Source organism: Rattus norvegicus, chromosome 2, assembly GCF_021556685.1.
Source record: "Rattus norvegicus strain SHRSP/BbbUtx chromosome 2, alternate assembly SHRSP_T2T, whole genome shotgun sequence".
NCBI lineage: Eukaryota > Metazoa > Chordata > Mammalia > Rodentia > Muridae > Rattus > Rattus norvegicus.
The window spans coordinates 218695680-218717455 of NC_141535.1; positions in this window are offsets into that span (position 1 = coordinate 218695680).

The window sequence follows — 21776 nt, forward strand, 5'->3', positions numbered from 1 at the left end:
AATCTACAAAACATCCACTCAATAAACTCACAACCAATTGATAATAATATAAACTGCCCACCTAGATAAGACAAATTGTCCTATAAAAGGCCATTCCTCATGAAATATTCATAGCTACCCGTGGCCGTTTAAGGCTACACGGATCTGGGTCATCCTTCTCTGTCTCCATCTCGGTTCTCTTGATTTTATTCTTCATCATAATCTCTAGTAGCTATGGAAAAGGGTGATGGTGATTTAATATGTTCTGCTACTTTAAACATTTTTTATTTTGTTCTTAAAACTGTCAGCTGGACTGGTTTTAGGAACCAGGTTGGAAAACAGTTTCCTTGGCACCATAGGGATGTGTCTCAACGTCTCAGTTTTGCTTTAAGATGACATTTTGATCATTAAATATTTTTTTTTTATTAACTTGAGTATTTCTTATATACATTTCGAGTGTTATTCCCTTTCCCGGTTTCCGGGCAAACATCCCCCTCCCCCCTCCCCTTCCTTATGGGTGTTCCCCTCCCAACCCTCCCCCCATTGCCGCCCTCCCCCCATAGACTAGTTCACTGGGGGTTCAGTCTTAGCAGGACCCAGGGCTTCCCCTTCCACTGGTGCTCTTACTAGGATATTCATTGCTACCTATGGGGTCAGAGTCCAGGGTCAGTCCATGTATAGTCTTTAGGTAGTGGCTTAGTCCCTGGAAGCTCTGGTTGCTTGGCATTGTTGTACTTTTGGGGTCTCGAGCCCCTTCAAGCTCTTCCAGTTCTTTCTCTGATTCCTTCAATAGGGGACCTATTCTCAGTTCAGTGGTTTGCTGCTGGCATTCGCCTCTGTATTTGCTGTATTCTGGCTGTGTCTCTCAGGAGCGATCTACATCCGGCTCCTGTCGGTCTGCACTTCTTTGCTTCATCCATCTTGTCTAATTGGTGGCTGTATATGTATGGGCCACATGTGGGGCAGGCTCTGAATGGGTGTTCCTTAAGTCTCTGTTTTAATCTTTGCCTCTCCCTTCCCTGCCAAGGGTATTCTTTTTCCTCATTTAAAGAAGGAGTGAAGCATTCACATTTTGATCATCCGTCTTGAGTTTCGTTTGTTCTAGGGATCTAGGGTAATTCAAGCATTTGGGCTAATAGCCACTTATCAATGAGTGCATACCATGTATGTCTTTCTGTGATTGGGTTAGCTCACTCAGGATGATATTTTCCAGTTCCAACCATTTGCCTACGAATTTCATAAACTCGTTGTTTTTGATAGCTGAGTAATATTCCATTGTGTAGATGTACCACATTTTCTGTATCCATTCCTCTGTTGAAGAGCATCTGGGTTCTTTCCATTTTCTGGCTATTATAAATAAGGCTGCGATGAACATAGTGGAGCACGTGTCTCTTTTATATGTTGAGGTATCTTTTGGGTATATGCCCAAGAGAGGTATAGCTGGATCCTCAGGCAGTTCAATGTCCAATTTTCTGAGGAACCTCCAGACTGATTTCCAGAATGGTTTTACCAGTCTGCAATCCCACCAACAATGGAGGAGTGTTCCTCTTTCCCCACATCCTCGCCAGCATCTGCTGTCACCTGAGTTTTTGATCTTAGCCAATCGCACTGGTGTGAGGTGAAATCTCAGGGTTGTTTTGATTTGCATTTCCCTTATGACTAAAGATGTTGAACATTTCTTTAGGTGTTTCTCAGCCATTCGGCATTCCTCAGCTGTGAATTGCTTGTTTAGCTCTGAACCCCATTTTTTAATAGGGTTATTTGTTTCCCTGCGGTCTAACTTCTTGAGTTCTTTGTATATTTTGGATATAAGGCCTCTATCTGTTGTAGGATTGGTAAAGATCTTTTCCCAATCTGTTGGTTGCCGTTTTGTCCTAACCACAGTGTCCTTTGCCTTACAGAAGCTTTGCAGTTTTATGAGATCCCATTTGTCGATTCTTGATCTTAGAGCATAAGCCATTGGTGTTTTGTTCAGGAAATTTTTTCCAGTGCCCATGTGTTCCAGATGTTTCCCTAGTTTTTCTTCTATTAGTTTGAGTGTGTCTGGTTTGATGTGGAGGTCCTTGATCCACTTGGACTTAAGCTTTGTACAGGGTGATAAGCATGGATCGATCTGCATACTTCTACATGTTGCCCTCCAGTTGAACCAGCACCATTTGCTGAAAATGCTATCTTCTTTCCATTGGATGGTTTTGGCTCCTTTGTCAAAAATCAAGTGACCATAGGTGTGTGGGTTCATTTCTGGGTCTTCAATTCTATTCCATTGGTCTATCTGTCTGTCTCTGTACCAATACCATGCAGTTTTTATCACTATTGCTCTTAATACTGCTTGAGTTCAGGGATAGTGATTCCCCCTGAAGTCCTTTTATTGTTGAGGATAGCTTTAGCTATCCTGGGTTTTTTGTTATTCCAGATGAATTTGCAAATTGTTCTGTCTAACTCTTTGAAGAATTGGATTGGTATTTTGATGGGGATTGCATTGAATCTGTAGATTGCTTTTGGTAAAATGGCCATTTTTACTATATTAATCCTGCCAATCCATGAGCATGGGAGATCTTTCCATCTTCTGAGGTCTTCTTCAATTTCCTTCTTCAGTGTCTTGAAGTTCTTATTGTACAGATCTTTTACTTCCTTGGTTAAAGTCACACCGAGGTACTTTATATTATTTGGGTCTATTATGAAGGGTGTCGTTTCCCTAATTTCTTTCTCGGCTTGTTTCTCTTTTGTATAGAGGAAGGCAACTGATTTATTTGAGTTAATTTTATACCCAGCCACTTTGCTGAAGTTGTTTATCAGCTTTAGTAGTTCTCTGGTGGAACTTTTGGGATCACTTAAATATACTATCATGTCATCTGCAAATAGTGATATTTTGACCTCTTCTTTTCCGATCTGTATCCCTTTGATCTCCTTTTGTTGTCTGATTGCTCTGGCTAGAACTTCAAGAACTATATTGAATAAGTAGGGAGAGAGTGGGCAGCCTTGTCTAGTCCCTGATTTTAGTGGGATTGCTTCAAGTTTCTCTCCATTTAGTTTAATGTTAGCAACTGGTTTGCTGTATATGGCTTTTACTATGTTTAGGTATGGGCCTTGAATTCCTATTCTTTCCAGGACTTTTATCATGAAGGGGTGTTGAATTTTGTCAAATGCTTTCTCAGCATCTAATGAAATGATCATGTGGTTCTGTTCTTTCAGTTTGTTTATATAATGGATCACGTTGATGGTTTTCCGTATATTAAACCATCCCTGCATGCCTGGGATGAAGCCTACTTGATCATGGTGGATGATTGTTTTGATGTGCTCTTGGATTCGGTTTGCCAGAATTTTATTGAGTATTTTTGCGTCGATATTCATAAGGGAAATTGGTCTGAAGTTCTCTTTCTTTGTTGTGTCTTTGTGTGGTTTAGGTATAAGAGTAATTGTGGCTTCGTAGAAGGAATTTGGGAGTGATCCATCTGTTTCAATTTTGTGGAATAGTTTGGATAATATTGGTATGAGGTCTTCTATGAAGGTTTGATAGAATTCTGCACTAAACCCGTCTGGACCTGGGCTCTTTTTGGTTGGGAGACCTTTAATGACTGCTTCTATTTCCTTAGGAGTTATGGGGTTGTTTAACTGGTTTATCTGTTCCTGATTTAACTTCGATACCTGGTATCTGTCTAGGAAATTGTCCATTTCCTGAAGATTTTCAAATTTTGTTGAATATAGGTTTTTATAGTAGGATCTGATGATTTTTTGAATTTCCTCTGAATCTGTAGTTATGTCTCCCTTTTCATTTCTGATTTTGTTAATTTGGACGCACTCTCTGTGTCCTCTCGTTAGTCTGGCTAAGGGTTTATCTATCTTGTTGATTTTCTCAAAGAACCAACTTTTGGTTCTGTTGATTCTTTCTATGGTCCTTTTTGTTTCTACTTGGTTGATTTCAGCTCTGAGTTTGATTATTTCCTGCCTTCTACTCCTCCTGGGTGTATTTGCTTCTTTTTGTTCTAGACCTTTTAGGTGTGCTGTCAAGCTGCTGACATATGCTCTTTCCTGTTTCTTTCTGCAGGCACTCAGCGCTATGAGTTTTCCTCTTAGCACAGCTTTCATTGTGTCCCATAAGTTTGAGTATGTTGTATCTTCATTTTCATTAAATTCTAAAAAGTTTTTAATTTCTTTCTTTATTTCTTCCTTGACCAGGTTATCATTGAGTAGAGCATTGTTCAATTTCCACGTATATGTGGGCATTCTTCCCTTATTGTTATTGAAGACCAGTTTTAGGCCGTGGTGGTCCGATAGCACGCATGGGATTATTTCTATCTTTCTGTACCTGTTGAGGCCCGTTTTTTGACCAATTATATGGTCAATTTTGGAGAAAGTACCATGAGGAGCTGAGAAGAAGGTATATCCTTTTGCTTTAGGATAGAATGTTCTATAAATATCCGTTAAGTCCATTTGGCTCATGACTTCTCTTAGTCTGTCGACATCACTGTTTAATTTCTGCTTCCATGATCTGTCCATTGATGATAGTGGGGTGTTGAAATCTCCCACTATTATTGTGTGAGGTGCAATGTGTGTTTTGAGCTTTAGTAAGGTTTCTTTTACGTATGTAGGTGCCCTTGTATTTGGGGCATAGATATTTAGGATTGAGAGTTCATCTTGGTGGTTTTTTCCTTTGATGAATATGAAGTGTCCTTCCTTATCTTTTTTGATGACTTTTAGTTGGAAATTGATTTTATTTGATATTAGAATGGCTACTCCCGCTTGCTTCTTCTGACCATTTGCTTGGAAAGTTTTTTTCCAGCCTTTCACTCTGAGGTAGTGTCTGTCTTTGTCTCTGAGGTGTGTTTCCTGTAGGCAGCAGAATGCAGGGTCCTCGTTGCGTATCCAGTTTGTTAATCTATGTCTTTTTATTGGGGAGTTGAGGCCATTGATATTGAGAGATATTAAGGAATAGTGATTATTGTTTCCCTTTATGTTCATATTTGGATGTGAGGTTATGTTTGTGTGCTTTCATTCTCTTTGTTTTGTTGCTAAGACGATTAGTTTCTTGCTTCTTCTAGGGTATAGCTTGCCTCCTTATGTTGGGCTTTACCATTTATTATCCTTTGTAGTGCTGGATTTGTAGAAAGATATTGTGTAAATTTGGTTTTGTCATGGAATATCTTGGTTTCTCCATCAATGTTAATTGAGAGTTTTGCTGGATACAGTAACCTGGGCTGGCATTTGTGTTCTCTTAGGGTCTGTATGACATCAGTCCAGGATCTTCTGGCCTTCATAGTTTCTGGCGAGAAGTCTGGTGTGATTCTGATAGGTCTCCCTTTATATGTTACTTGACCTTTTTCCCTTACTGCTTTTAATATTCTTTCTTTATTTTGTGCGTTTGGTGTTTTGACAATTATGTGACGGGAGGTGTTTCTTTTCTGGTCCAATCTATTTGGAGTTCTGTAGGCTTCTTGTATGTCTATGGGTATCTCTTTTTTTAGGTTAGGGAAGTTTTCTTCTATGATTTTGTTGAAGATATTTACTGGTCCTTTGAGCTGGGAGTCTTCACTCTCTTCTATACCTATTATCCTTAGGTTTGATCTTCTCATTGAGTCCTGGATTTCCTGTATGTTTTGGACCAGTAGCTTTTTCCGCTTTACATTATCTTTGACAGTTGAGTCAATGATTTCTATGGAATCTTCTGCTCCTGAGATTCTCTCTTCCATCTCTTGTATTCTGTTGGTGAAGCTTGTATCTACAGCTCCTTGTCTCTTCTTTTGGTTTTCTATATCCAGGGTTGTTTCCATGTGTTCTTTCTTGATTGCTTCTATTTCCATTTTTAATTCCTTCAACTGTTTGATTGTGTTTTCCTGGAATTCTTTCAGGGATTTTTGCGATTCCTCTCTGTAGGCTTCTACTTGTTTATTAATGTTTTCCTGTGTTTCCCTAAGTGTGTTCATGTCTTTCTTGAAGTCCTCCAGCATCATGATCAAATATGATTTTGAAACTAGATCTTGCTTTTCTGGTGTGTTTGGATATTCCATGTTTGTTTTAGTGGGACAATTGGGCTCCGATGATGGCATGTAGTCTTGGTTTCTGTTGCTTGGGTTCCTGCGCTTGCCTCTCGCCATCAGATTATCTCTAGTGTTACTTTGTTCTGCTATTTCTGACAGTGGCTAGACTGTCCTATAAGCCTGTGTGTCAGGAGTGCTGTAGACCTGTTTTCCTCTCTTTCAGTCAGTTATGGGGACAGTGTGTTCTGCTTTCGGGCGTGTAGTTTTTCCTCTCTACAGGTCTTTAGCTGTTCCTGTGGGCCTGTGTCTTGAGTTCACCAGGCAGCTTTCTTGCAGCAGAAAATTTGGTCTTACCTGTGGTCCCGAGGCTCAGGTTCGCTCGTGGGGTGCTGCCCAGGGGCTCTCTGCAGCGGCAGCAACCAGGAAGACCTGTGCCGCCCCTTCCGGGAGCTTCAGTGCACCAGGGTTCCAGATGGTCTTTGGCTTTTTCCTCTGGCGTCCGAGATGTGTGTGCAGGGAGCAGTCTCTTCTGGTTTCCCAGGCTTGTCTGCCTCTCTGAAGGTTTAGCTCTCCCTCCCACGGGATTTGGGTGCAGAGAACTGTTTATCCGGTCTGTTTCTTTCAGGTTCCGGAGGTGTCTCAGGCAGGTGTCCTGCCGCTCCTGGGCCCTCCCCCACGGGAGCCCAGAGGCCTTATACAGTTTCCTCTTGGGCCAGGGATGTGGGCAGGGGTGAGCAGTGTTGGTGGTCTCTTCCGCTCTGCAGCCTCAGGAGTGCCCACCTGACCAGGCGGTTGGGTCTCTCTCTCACCGGGTCTGGGAGCAGAGAGCTACTACGGGCCGGGATCCGCGGGTGTGGGACTTCCGGTAAACACAGAACGTGCCCGGTCCTAGAGAAATTCTGCTTCCGTGTGTCCCAAGGTCACCAGGCAGCTTTCTTGCAGCAGAAAATTTGGTCTTACCTGTGGTCCCAAGGCTCAGGTTCGCTCGTGGGGTGCTGCCCAGGGGCTCTCTCATTAAATATTTTTTTAAAAAAGAGTTAAAAGACTGTGCATATGTAAATGCGTGTATGAGCCTACGGTGGCTAGAGGGTAGGTTTCAGAGCCCTGAGCTGCCTCATGTGAGTGTTAGGACTTGAACTGGGTCTTCTGTGAGAGCAAAGCTCTTTTAACCATTGAGCCATCTCAAGCATTTTTAGAAACCACCGTTTCCATTACATTTATTTACATTATTCCTGTCTGCATGTGTGTATGCACACACATGTGGACTCCAGAGGATGACTTCCTTCCACCATGTAGTCCATCCATGGATGGAAATTAGGTTGTCATGCTTGCCCAGCCTCCTAGCTCTCCGTAAACATTTTTATGAGGTTTGCAAACTCCTCACATGTCATATTTTACTTTTATCCTCATCTCTACACCTCCCAAAGTTCTCTTTCAGTGTTAGAATCTTCCTTTTGCTGTAGCATCTCTTTCTTCTTTCGGGGCATTGATACCATCGTGTCTCTCTGAGGCATTCCCGACAGTTTCAAATGTTCATGTCTTATTTTTAAGTGAGCCATGGCTGCAGATAGCAACTCAGTCAAACAATAAAAATTATTTCCTGGTTAGGAATCTTTCCTTCCGTGACACCCGTCCTCTTCCTTATCTTCTTAGTTTCTTCCTTAAGGCTAGACATCGTAGTTTCAAGAGTTGGGCTTTATCTCCCCAGTTATGATAACAGGCATTTTTGTGTCTGACGATGATTTTTTATTTTATTTCAGTTCTTGCTAATGGTATCATTTAATTTTCTTAGGCTGAGTAGCACCTTTTTTTGGTATGTATGTATATAAATCCCAGTGATGTTATTTCTTTATTTTTTTTCCCAATAATTCCTATCATTTATGGTCTTAAACAAACCATTCATTTAGATACACAATAATTAAAAACTGAGTTCAGCTCACCTGTGAAGAGCCTGGAGTTTCCAGCCGTAGAGGTCACTGTCACCACCTCCATGCCTTTCTGACCCACTCCACTCTCGATTCTTAAATGTACTCTCTCCAAGGCCTCTGCTATTCAATTGACAGGGGGAGAGCTGTCGTTCTCGTGCTATTTGTAGGTGGAGAAGTGGTAATCTATGACTGGAATGGGGATGGGGTGGGAATCTGGGGTCTCTGGGCTTCTTAAATGGATTTTAATTCATCTAACTGCTTTTTGGCTTTACCCTTCCTTGTTTCTCCCATTTCAAGTCTGTCTGAAAAAGAAGGGATCAAAGTCATAAATTTGGGAGACAGCAGATCGATCTATCTATCTATCTATCTATCTAGCTATCATCTATCAATCTATCTATCAATCTATCATCTATCTATCTTATATACATATAGATACACACATACACTTCAAGAAGAAGAGATCAAGGTTATGGACATGTATATATAGGATATATATATCCTATTGAGTCCATTAATGATACATAAATATGTTTAGAGCTGTCCACTTGGAATTGGACAATCCATCAGAGGCCTTGTCCATGGAGAAGACTAAATCTTATCCCCTACGTGCCATTACATGTCTTAGCTCTTTATCTAGGGGTGGGACCTTGTGAAATTTCCTCCATCCATGGTGGGCATGCTGTCTAGTGTTATCATTGTTCTAGTCTTGTTTAGGGGACCATATTGTTGAAATCTCATGGGTGTAGCGTCATGGTCATATATGGAAGACACTATCTCTTGGCAGACATATTGCACCTTTGGATCTTACAGGCTTTCTTCCATGTTGCTCCATGAGCATTTGGTGTAATGTTTGTGTGGCATTAATTAGGGCCGGACACCCATAGTTAGTTCTTTTCATTTTGAATGGCTGTAGGTTTCTGTAATGGTCTCTACTGCAAAATGAAGTTTCTTTGATGAGGGGTGAGAGCTCCACTTAAGCATGGGTATAAGGACCTTTATTTAGAATGCAGTTAGAAATTACTCTGGTTTGTAAAGTGACAGTGCCAGGTTTTCCTCTAGAGTCTTGGACCTCATCAGCACCCTCACCCCAAAAGACTTCTTATACACAGCCTCAAAGCTACTCCAAGCATTACCTTCATGAAAGGAAACCGGATCATACATTTGCACATTAAGAGTTTTCTAACTTTCAAAAGGGAACAGTCACAATATCCACTGAATGATTCAGTACACACCATCTTCTTGCGAGGTTTAGTTACTGGCTTATTATATTGTGGAATGGCTGACACTCATATCAGTTCTCAGCCTTTTCATCAGCTCTGCCAGATCCTGACAAATACAGAGGTGGATGCTCAGAGCCAATCATTGAACTGAGCAGGGATCCCCAGTGGAAGAATCAGAGAAAGGACTGAAGGAGTTGAAGGGGTTTGCAACCCCATAGGAAGAACAACAATATCAACCAACCAGACACCCTAGAGCTCCAGGGACTAAACTACCAACCAAAGAGTACACATGGGGTGACCCATGGCTTCAGCTGCATATGTAGCAAAGGATGGGCCTTGTCTGCTGACAGTGGGAGGAGAGGCCCTTGATCCTGTGAAGGTTCCATGCCCCAGTGTAGGGGAATGTCAGGGTGGAGAGTTTGGAGGGAGGGAGTGGGGGGGGACACCTTTATAGAAGTAGGGGGAGGGGGGATGGGAGAGGGGATTTCCAGAGGGGGAACTGGGAAAGGAGATAACATTTGAAATGTAAATAAAGGAAATATCCAATAAAAGAAAAGAAAAAAGAAAATGAAAAACCCTATGCGTCTTTCATTCTTTGCAAAGTTGTTGTCCTGTGCAGAAAACTCGTGATGGTCCAACTGCCCTTTCGATGTTTGCATAAAGGAAAAGGAAAGGGAAGAAGAAAGGAATGGAAAGACAACAAGAACCCTAGTGTATTGTTCTTGGGCTGGGGAAAGTGGGGTGGTGAAATCAACCCAGCCACCTGCCAAGTGGCTCTTGGGCTGTGAAGACGTAACTCTATGATGTTTCTGGTGAATGTTGAGAAAAATGCAGTGTGCGAGGGAGTTGATCTACCCGAAGTCCCCAAAGAACAGGACGGTAATAACTTCAACAGGTGTTCCGAAGCTTCTGCCAAAAGGAAAAACAATTAGATAGTGTGGGGTGGAAGTTTAGAAGTTACACACAAATCATCTTGTCTGTTTGATAGATGTTTCGTGCCTGTGCTCTCGGAGAAACGGCGTTATTTCAGAAGACTAAATTAATCATGATGTTGTGATATGATCTAGCATGCTTGCTTTATCTCAAATTCAGAAGTTCATATTAGTTGTAAAGGAAAGAGATACGCACATTTATAATTAATCATGGCCTACCTCAGCCTTAAGAGTGAGTAAGGGAGCTGTGAATAAATGTCTTTTGTTAGCGAATTTGGCAGGAGGAGGCAGATGGGTGTTCCATGCCCCGTCCTTTGCGTGCCTGGCTGTTTCATTGTCTTTGATCCCTGCACAGAACACATCAGAGTCCCTTGCATGTCTCTCAGTTGAAATTCTCAGTGCAGATCTGATTAACTCTTTCTACCACTCTCCAAGAGACACGAATTTTATTTGTTTTTTTTTTTTTTATTAACTTGAGTATTTCTTATATACATTTCGAGTGTTATTCCCTTTCCCGGTTTCCGGGCAAAAATCCCCCTCCCCCCTCCCCCCTCCCCTTCCTTATGGGTATTCCCCTCCCAACCCTCCCCCCATTGCCGCCCTCCCCCCAACAGTCTAGTTCACTGGGGGTTCAGTCTTAGCAGGACCCAGGGCTTCCCCTTCCACTGGTGCTCTTACTAAGATATTCGTTGCTACCTATGGGGTCAGAGTCCAGGGTCAGTCCATGTATAGTCTTTAGGTAGTGGCTTAGTCCCTGGGAGCTCTGGTTGCTTGGCATTGTTGTACATATGGGGTCTCTAGCCCCTTCAAGCTCTTCCAGTTCTTTCTCTGATTCCTTCAACGGGGGACCTATTCTCAGTTCAGTGGTTTGCTGCTGGCATTCGCCTCTGTATTTGCTGTATTCTGGCTGTGTCTCTCAGGAGCGATCTACATCCGGCTCCTGTCGGTCTGCACTTCTTTGCTTCATCCATCTTGTCTAACTGGGTGGCTGTATATGTATGGGCCACATGTGGGGCAGGCTCTGAATGGGTGTTACTTCAGTCTGTTTTAATCTTTGCCTCTCTCTTCCCTGCAAAGGGTATTCTTGTTCCCCTTTTAAAGAAGGCGTGAAACATTCACATTTTGATCATCCGTCTTGAGTTTCATTTGTTCTAGGCATCTAGGGTAATTCAAGCATTTGGGCTAATAGCCACTTATCAATGAGTGCATACCATGTATGTCTTTCTGTGATTGGGTTAGCTCACTCAGAATGATATTTTCCAGTTCCAACCATTTGCCTACGAATTTCATAAAGCCGTTGTTTTTGATACCTGAGTAATATTCCATTGTGTAGATGTACCACATTTTCTGTATCCATTCCTCTGTTGAAGGGCATCTGGATTCTTTCCAGCTTCTGGCTATTATAAATAAGGCTGCGATGAACATAGTGGAGCACGTGTCTTTTTTATATGTTGGGGCATCTTTTGGGTATATGCCCAAAAGAGGTATAGCTGGATCCTCAGGCAGTTTAATGTCCAATTTTCTGAGGAACCTCCAGACTGATTTCCAGAATGGTTGTACCAGTCTGCAATCCCACCAACAATGGAGGAGTGTTCCTCTTTCTCCGCATCCTCGCCAGCATCTGCTGTCACCTGAGTTTTTGATCTTAGCCATTCTCACTGGTGTGAGGTGAAATCTCAGGGTTGTTTTGATTTGCATTTCCCTTATGACTAAAGATGTTGAACATTTCTTTAGGTGTTTCTCAGCCATTCGGCATTCCTCAGCTGTGAATTGCTTGTTTAGCTCTGAACTCCATTTTTTAGTAGGGTTATTTGTCTCCCTGCGGTCTAACTTCTTGAGTTCTTTGTATATTTTGGATATAAGGCCTCTATCTGTTGTAGGATTGGTAAAGATCTTTTCCCAATCTGTTGGTTGCCGTTTTGTCCTAACGACAGTGTCCTTTGCCTTACAGAAGCTTTGCAGTTTTATGAGATCCCATTTGTTGGTTCTTGATCTTAGAGCATAAGCCATTGGTGTTTTGTTCAGGAAATTTTTCCAGTGCCCACGTGTTCCAGATGCTTCCCTAGTTTTTCTTCTATTAGTTTGAGTGTGTCTGGTTTGATGTGGAGGTCCTTGATCCACTTGGACTTAAGCTTTGTACAGGGTGATAAGCGTGGATCGATCTGCATTCTTCTACATATTGACCTCCAGTTGAACCAGCACCATTTGCTGAAAATGCTATCTTTTTTCCATTGGATGGTTTTGGCTCCTTTGTCAAAAATCAAGTGACCATAGGTGTGTGGGTTCATTTCTGGGTCTTCAATTCTATTCCATTGGTCTATCTGTCTGTCTCTGTACCAATACCATGCAGTTTTTATCACTATTGCTCTTAATACTGCTTGAGTTCAGGGATAGTGATTCCCCCTGAAGTCCTTTTATTGTTGAGGATAGCTTTAGCTATCCTGGGTTTTTTGTTATTCCAGATGAATTTGCAAATTGTTCTGTCTAACTCTTTGAAGAATTGGATTGGTATTTTGATGGGGATTGCATTGAATCTGTAGATCGCTTTTGGTAAAATGGCCATTTTTACTATATTGATCCTGCCAATCCATGAGCATGGGAGATCTTTCCATCTTCTAAGGTCTTCTTCAATTTCTTTCTTCAGTGTCTTGAAGTTCTTATTGTACAGATCTTTTACTTGCTTGGTTAAAGTCACACCGAGGTACTTTATATTATTTGGGTCTATTATGAAGGGTGTCGTTTCCCTAATCTCTTTCTCGGCTTGTTTCTCTTTTGTGTAGAGGAAGGCTACTGATTTATTTGAGTTAATTTTATACCCAGCCACTTTGCTGAAGTTGTTTATCAGCTTTAGTAGTTCTCTGGTGGAACTTTTGGGATCACTTAATTATACTATCATATCATCTGCAAATACTGACATTTTGACTTCTTCATTTCCGATCTATATCCCCTTGGCCTCCTTTTGTTGTCTGATTGCTCTGGCTAGAACTTCAAGAACTATATTGAATAAGTAGGGAGAGAGTGGGCAGCCTTGTCTAGTCCCTGATTTTAGTGGGATTGCTTCAAGTTTCTCTCCATTTAGTTTAATGTTAGCAACTGGTTTGCTGTATATGGCTTTTACTATGTTTAGGTATGGGCCTTGAATTCCTATTCTTTCCAGGACTTTTATCATGAAGGGGTGTTGCATTTTGTCAAGTGCTTTCTCAGCATCTAATGAAATGATCATGTGGTTTTGTTCTTTCAGTTTGTTTATATAATGGATCACGTTGATGGTTTTCCGTATATTAAACCATCCCTGCATGCCTGGGATGAAGCCTACTTGATCATGGTGGATGATTGTTTTGATGTGCTCTTGGATTCGGTTTGCCAGAATTTTATTGAGTATTTTTGGAGACGCGAATTTTAAATGAGGACCATTGGAAACAGCTGGGCTCAGGAAAGCAGGGTACCATTCACAAAAAGCTGCTTGAGCGCATAGGATTGAAATTGTTGTCTTCGGCGGATGACTTCAAAGTTCTACGGAAGTATGTCAAGTTCACTTCCATATTGTCGAGATCCTTTCCTTAGGAAGCTCTTGGCAACCCTTGAGTGGATTTAAGACATCAGTATTTGTGGGATGCCTCTGATTAGTAGACAGTTTACAGTTTGGCACAGCATGTGGATTTTCTAAACTTCTTTACCCTCTTGACATTTTATTTTTACTTTACGTGTATGGTTGTTTTGTCCGCCCGAACATCTGTGTTCCATATGTATGCAGAATAGTCCACAAGAGGGCGTCAGGCCTCCAAGGACCAGAGTTACAAACAGGTGGGGGCCACCATGTCTGTGCTGGGAATGCAACCCAGGTCCTCTGGAAGCGAAAACAGTGCTCTTAACCACCAGGCACCTCTCCAACCCCAGGTTTCTAACCCCTTATTGGTTATTTGCCAAGGATCTTTTACTCATCAAAAGCACATTTAATAGGAACCAAGTATATGCAGGCACACTTTGACTATGCATTTGTGTTATAAACGAAGGCCAGTGAGAGTTATTTATTTATATATTTTCATGAGGTTAAAATCATATGCATGTGTTTACATGTGAGGGAAATTAAGACCTATAAGGCAGCCATCTAAGCGTACTGGACTGTATTCATAGTGTAGCTGTAGTTTGAATGTGGAAGGGTACCCATGGGCTCATGTGTTTGAACATGTCATCCCCAGATGGTGGCACTGTTTGGGACGATTGTTCGACCTTTAAGAGATGACACCTTGTTGGAGAAAGTTGGTCAGTGGGAGCCGGGTCTTGAGATTTTGTAGCTCAATCCCTTTTCCTGTGTAAACTCTGCTTCCTGACCAGGGGTACAATGTGTCCAGCCACCTCATACTCCTGCTCATGCACTGCCACCACCATGTTGGAGTGACTGTCTGCAGACTGTAAGTCGAAATAAACCCTTCAGGAAAGGCATGGGAATTGGTCAGGCAAAGCATGGGACAGCAGTGGCTGGAGCTATATTCAGGTGCTGTACATACAAGTTCAGAGACCTGAGTACATTTGAAGTAGAGTGAACAATTATGACATGGTGTTTTCTTAGTAAAGTTTAAACCGATGAAGACGTTAGCAATAACCGTGACAGTAATCTTGACAAGAGCGGAGGCAGCTTCAGAATAATCGGTGGCCTTTTATTAAACACTGTCATTGTGTCAGGTGGGATGCAATACTAGATGTAATATATATATATATATATATATATATATATATATATATATATGTGTGTGTGTGTGTGTGTGTGTGTGTGTGTGTGTGTGTGTATACATACATATATATATATTACGTAGCTCTTTAAACCATCACCCTAGGCAGACACTGCTCTCTGCTTCTCAAACACGGGTAAGGGGATTCAAACCAAAGCTGTAGTAAACAAGTCAGATGCCCATAAATGGGGGATCCCGTATCTAGGTAGGTCATTAGTCAACTTTGCTCATGACCTGTCTGGATCTGAAAGTTAATAAAGCAACATAATTCACCGTCAGGTGAAATTTGTATTTAAAGAATCTTAACTTTTAAGATTAGGAAATATACATTGTTTTCACATTTGCTGTTTTTATTTTATTCTGACCCCGTTTTTGGCACTGTAGTAAGCAGAGCTGTTTTCCAATGCCAAAGGCGAGCGTGTGAACCATCGGGATGAATGTGCAGAGACACAACACGGGGTTTTCAAGCCCAGGCAAAAAAACGAACTCAATTGTGAGAATCACGTACGGATTGCTCCATCTAACAGCTCGAGATGGAAACGAAACTAATGTGCTGCCTTAGGTTTCCAAGGAAGCCCCTGTGAACTGCGACTATTTGAAATAGGCCCCACACCGAAAGGGCTCGCATGGTGTTATTTTCAACAAGACAGGCAAACCTTGGCTTCTGTGTGTTTGACATCTCAAATCCCCTGTAAGTTCCTCACTGTGATCCAGCTTGGTCTGTTTACCAAATCTAAATCTCTGGAAAATTCACTCCTGCAGAAGATCTAGAAAAGATGATTTATCTTGATGGTGAACATTTGTCACGCACCCTCCGTCGCAGCGTCTTGCTGGGGGCTGGGGTTTCCATTTCTAGCTTGACACCGCTGGGAATAGCTGGGGCTATTCCTTCTCATCTCGTTCTCTGTCCACTTTCCTTTGGTTCTCCCTATTAACCCTTTTATCTCTCTGCCCACAATCTGGCTTACTGTTGGTTTGTCCTTGTATGCCCACATTTCTGGAGTCTGTCTTTGAATTTCCTTCTCATGGCACCGTGTTTTCTTCTTGCTTTCCCTTCATTCTGAATGTTCACTTTTGAGAAAGTGTGAACAGACCCGAGAGCGTGATTGACCTAATTCCCTGCCTTGTGTCTTTCTTCCTACTGGATAGCACTGCTAAGACGGGCTGATTCAGAATCCTGATCTTTCTTCCTTTCTTTCTTTCTTTCTTTCTTTCTTTCTTTCTTTCTTTCTTTCTTTCTTTCTTTCTCTCTCTCTTTATTCCTCCCCAGCTGTATAATTTCTAGTATGATTTTATTGCTTTGGAAAAGACTGAAAGGTTGCCAAGTGACCCAGGAGGCCTGACCAACGGTCTTTTGTTTCCCAGCACCCAAGGGACAGCATTTAAATTTTATGGGGTGTGAGGTCTTATTTTGGATACCAGACATCTCCTTTGGCTCAGAAAACCTTTGGGGAAATGGATATTGAAATCTTTAAGCAATGCATACTAAGCTCTCTCTTGACAGCTTCCTCGTCTGTGTAGAATTCAAGTAAACATGCCAATTTAGATGGGACATTAATAGAAATAATTTACAGTATTCCTATGCTGCAACATTAAAGTTCCCTTTATAAGATAATTTATGCCCACCAAAGCATGAAAAAAAGCTGAGAAATATCTATTTTCCCCACTGAAATTATTATTAATGTATCTCTTGGGTGTTAAAATTTTTATCTGAATCAGATTAAAAAATGTTTCTCTTGGTTTGTGGCTATTGAAAACAATTTGTAAATATTATGCACATATTTTTGTATTTTTCCAAGTATGATAGCTAAGTTATCTTTATAGTATAGATTGTCATTGAAAAAAAACCTTCTGCATAATATTTTTGGTGTGCATGGAATATCTTCAGTCTGTCATAACCAGTTGGACTCCTCCGTGTGTGCGTGTGTGCATGTGTGCGTGCTTGCGTGTGTGTGTGTGCGTGTGTGTGTGTGTGTGTGTGTGTGTGTGTGTGTGTGGTATTGGAGATTGTATCGGGACCTCTTGCATACTAGGTAGCTCTTACTCTCTCCTTCGTTTTGCTGTGAGGGATTCCTTTTGTTAGTGTTCACCAAGATCGGCTTTGTGTCATCCTTCAGAGATTTTCCACACGATCCCACAGTCTTGAAACAGATGCTTGAGGAACGAAAGACTGAACCCTGTCTCCTGGCGGTGTAGCAATCTCCTTCCACAGAACTCGGGAACAACGTGGTACCAGGAACAAACTGGAAAAGCCCGGCGTTACCTGTGATGACAGCGTGAACAGGCAGTAGGTAACATTTCCAGAAGTGAAAAGCTGACAGGCGCAGCTCCCCAGGGAAAATTTACAGATGTCCCTCTTCAACACGAATGAAGAATGTGGCCCAGCAACCGAGAGCTCCAGCGCTCTGTACAGGTGGAAAGAACAGAGCGTTGTAAACTCACTAGAGCAGTCTGATTTTAGATAACGTGTCAGGACTGCAGGCAACAGAAAAAAAGAGAAAGAAAAACTAGCTTAGACAGCAAACAGCATTACTGTCCATGCTCGAACATCCAGCGGGGGAGCTTCAGGCAGACTTAATCCAGAGGCTCAGGAAGGTTTTCTGTTTGTTCAGCTGGAGGCTCCTCGGTGCATTGAGTCCAGCATCCCCCCGGTTCGCTTCCGACACAGACTGACTATAGTTCCTCTAAGCCTCACAGTTCCATTTCATGACTTTCAGAGAAAGTGAAAAACTCTTTTCCTGGTGGCTTTATTCTTAAATTAAAAGTGAGGAAAATTATTTCCCAGGAGTTCTCTGTGACCTTTCTTTGTATTCCAGGTGTCTAAAACATATCACATGTCCATTCCTGGACTAATCCTTGTACCAGGGCCGGGCCACACGATGATTGACTTGCCGGTATTCCTGCACCAATCACAATGGCGGATGCATTGACATCTTTAAGCTAATCAGACTCTCTCTGTGAGGAAGAGATGTGGTTAGTGTATACACATATATGAGATATACAGGTGTGTGTGTGTGTGTGTGTGTGTGTGTGTGTGTGTGTGTATCTGTGTCTGTGTATTAGGGATGGCTGCATAAAGGGGAACCAAGCCATTGTTAGGAAGGAAAAAATAGATGCTACATAAATCAGTTTGCTCCACTATAACTGTCAGTCTAAAGCATACTGCAGATTAGGGCTTAAAAATATTAAGACATTAAAATACGCACACAATTTTAATAGGTAATACATCCAGTAAAAACCACGATTATGACAAAATTTCATGTTGTTTAACTTTTTTTTTTTCGGAGCTGGGGACTGAACCCAGGGCCTTGCGCTTGCAAGGCAAGCGCTCTGCCACTGAGCTAAATCCCCAACCCTCATGTTGTTTAACTTTATCGAAGAGGTAACTGAGGGGATATTTGGGGCCAAATGTTCTGGAATCTTGTTTTCTAGGTTTTTACTATTCTCATTTACCAGCTTTGTGACTTGGGCACTTAAGTTCGTTCCTTTGTGCTTTAGCTTGCTTTTCCCATCTGTAAAATGGGACCATGCAAAGGCTTACTGAGTAGGCTGGTGGAGAGGATGAAGGGAGTTGACATTCCTCTGTGAGTCTAGCTTAGAACAAGGCCTGACAAACAACTGCAGGTGGGATTTAGAATTTTCATTATATGGTCTGATAACTCCATCTTATTCTTCCCATTGGTTATTCATATTATGCATTTATAAATTAAATATTATTTGAAATCAGTCATATTTTAGTCTATGCTATAATTTGAAATAAAATGATTTTTTTTCAGAATATCTTGGGGGAGTGGTTATATGCTTGCTTAGCCTGCCCAGAACTCTGAGCTTAATTTACAGACAGACAGACAGACAGACAGACAGATGGACACACACACACACACACTCACAGTAGGTGAGGGAAAGAGAGAGAGAGAGAGAGAGAGAGAGAGAGAGAGAGAGAGAGAGAGAGAGAGAAGAGCACATAAGCTTGGGCCAAGGGGAGAGAAGGCCTATGCTGATGTGGTTCTTCTGTATCTTTTATACGCTATTCAGTTTATGTGATTTCTTTTTTAAACTTCGTGGTTCAATGTGTGCTTTTAAATTTATTATACATGTAATTATACATGTCCATATGTGCCTTACAATCATAGGTATGTCACAGAGGTAGACGAATACTTCCCCACGTTTGCCGTAGATAGCGCATATGACCGGGGAGGAGTGATGGCTCTTTGATTAGACACTGAGACTTTCTGCAGAGCGTAAGGTGGCTGAGGTAGGTCCATAGGTATCTCAAGAAATCAGAAAAGTGATCTTGCTCATGTTTTATTCAACTTAGGGGATGGAAGCCAGGAAGAGTCCTTATCCATGGATCAGGGACTGTGAAGTCTGTACTCCGCCAGCTCCCTTTCCAGACTCTTACAGCTTACCCAGGCGAGGGCACGTGTGGAGTTGGGACACACAAACCATCAGCAGTCAGGCCTTACAAGTGGGGTCAGGCTGTCGATGTTGTACAAAAAGCGGAGGATGCAAACATCAAATCTTCTGGCAATCATACAACCCTCCCTCCAATGCTGAATGGTTATCTATTTGAATTATTCCTGACAATTTTATTATCCTAGACTGGGTATTTTATTATTCTTTTTAATCTACTTCTTACCATTAGGAACTCTCTTAAGCCTCCTGTTGTGTGTGCTGAACCAAAGAAAAGGGCTTCTTGGGAAGTAAATCTCCCGGAAAGAATCCAATTGTCTTATGGGCTTTCCTCTTTTAAATGGCAAGTCGTTTAGGATTATCTACAGCACCGTGTGATAGATCACATCGCTTTCCACATATCAGCCAAATGACGGTCTATTCTGTTCTCGGCATGTCACTCTGAGGCCAGACAGTCAACATTAGTCAGCCAGATAAAAACCAGCTGAAATCATCTGATGTGTTTGTATTCAGCCTTATTGACTGTCATTTTAATTCAGTTATTACTTTTGTTCCATGTTTCTACCTTTATTTTGTATATTAACCTTTTCTTGAAGAGGGAAGGGATGACTCTGGGTCAAATAGACTCCAGGGGACTTTAAACACAGTCAAAGTCAGGCTATACTTATGCATATATATATATATATATATGTATGTATAAAATGTTTTACTTGTAATGGAAAACACTATCCAAAAATTAGGTAGTTGAAGCTTATTTTGTCCAGAAAAATGCAAATTGATTTTTAAGGAGCATATTTTTCTAATGCACATGAATTTAAATGCTTGCTTAGCTTACATATTAAGGGTGGGATACATTATTAAGTAGGACAGAAAAAAATCTGGAACCTGTTCTAACTACACTGCCTAGTGCAAACATGAGAAATAAAAAGTCCATGCACATCTTCTAGTCTCAACCCTAACTAGTCTGCAGTGATCCAGATAGCATTTCTTTACACACACACCAAGTAGTTGTCGAGAACCTGGGACCTAATGGTCAACCCTTAATTCAGGATGCTTTGTTTGGAGAGGACGGCAGACAGTGAAGAGTCAAAGGGTCAAAGCTAGTAAGAGTGTGGTGACCCTAGAGTAGAACAATCCAGACCCATACAATGAAGTGTGACCAAGGCCACAGAGCTCTTAACCTCTTGAGTTTCATTTTTCTTCCTTTATATCAATTGTACGTGATTTAGAAATTTTTTTTTGCTAAGGATTAAAGCAAAAGGTGCATATATGTCACAGTGCACATGAATGCAAAGTGTGTTTGGTGAATACTTTGCCAACAAGAGCTAGTACAATTAGTAGTGCTTGGATTCACAGTCATTGAACAATATATTCTGCCTTAGAAATATTGTCTTAAAATTAGTAAGCATGAAACACAATTTAATTATGATGGGACATTACTTGCACTCTTCCTCCAAGCCTTTGAATGATTTCTTCTGTAATAATGACTTTATTGCTTTGTATTTTGTTATTCCAAATATTCTGTCCTTTAGGTCCATCCCATGTTCAGTGGGGTGCTTGTGCAATCATTTATCCTTCCAGCTCTGTATCTGTCTGCTCTAGCTCCCTCAGCCTTATTCTTTAGCTATCATGGGAAGTAATATTTATCACGAACTCACCATATCACGATGGGTGACACATAACAGACACTTCAAATCATGTCTAGTTTCAACAGCAAGTCTATAATTTATCTTTATTGTCATTTGCGAATGAAAAACTGACCCAAGTCATAAGACACTACTAGTATCATTTTGCCAATTCTTTTTCTGTTTGTTTATTTTTGAGATTGTAATTTAATTAAGTCTCTCCCTTCCCTTTCCTCTATCTAAACCCTTCCTCAGAGGGAGTGTTTTGTAGGTGTATCCGTTGGAACTGGGTGCCCCAACTCTTCATTTTGATTGGTTGTAGATTTCTGCAGTGGTCTATGTTGCAAAGAGGCGTTTCCTTGACGTGGGGGAGTGGTAGTGAAGACTGAACTTACCCATGGGCATAAAGACAAATGTTTGTAGATTGTTGTTAGGAATTATGCTGGTTAGTAAATTAACAGCGGTAGATTCTCCTCCAAAAACTATGATTTCACTAGCACTGAGTAGCTAGCAAGTTTTCCAATACCCAGTGTGGTTTCCCTCTCATTAAATAAGTCTTAAGTCCAATCAGAGAACTGTTGCCCTTAGCCTTCAGACAATGTGAGATCTTTCATGGCATTCTTGCAACTTCAACTTCTTCAATCTTCTCCAGTCATCTCAGCTGAAGGAAACCTTTCTGTCCCATGTGTACTGAGCTTGAGTTTAATTCTGTATCCCAGTCTCTGCCACATTCTGAATTCCATTCAGGTTAATGAATAACAGGTGCTGTGAGGGCTTAATGAGAACGGCTCCTATAGGTTCATCGCTTAGCCCATTCAACACTTGGTGGAGTGTTTGGGAAGGATTAAGACGCGTGGTCTTGATAGAAGACGTGTGGGCTTTGAGGTTTCAGAAAGCTGTGCCATCCAGTTAGCTGTCTCTGCCTCATGTCCGTGGGCCAGAATGTCTTTCAGTTACTGCTGCTCTGCCATATC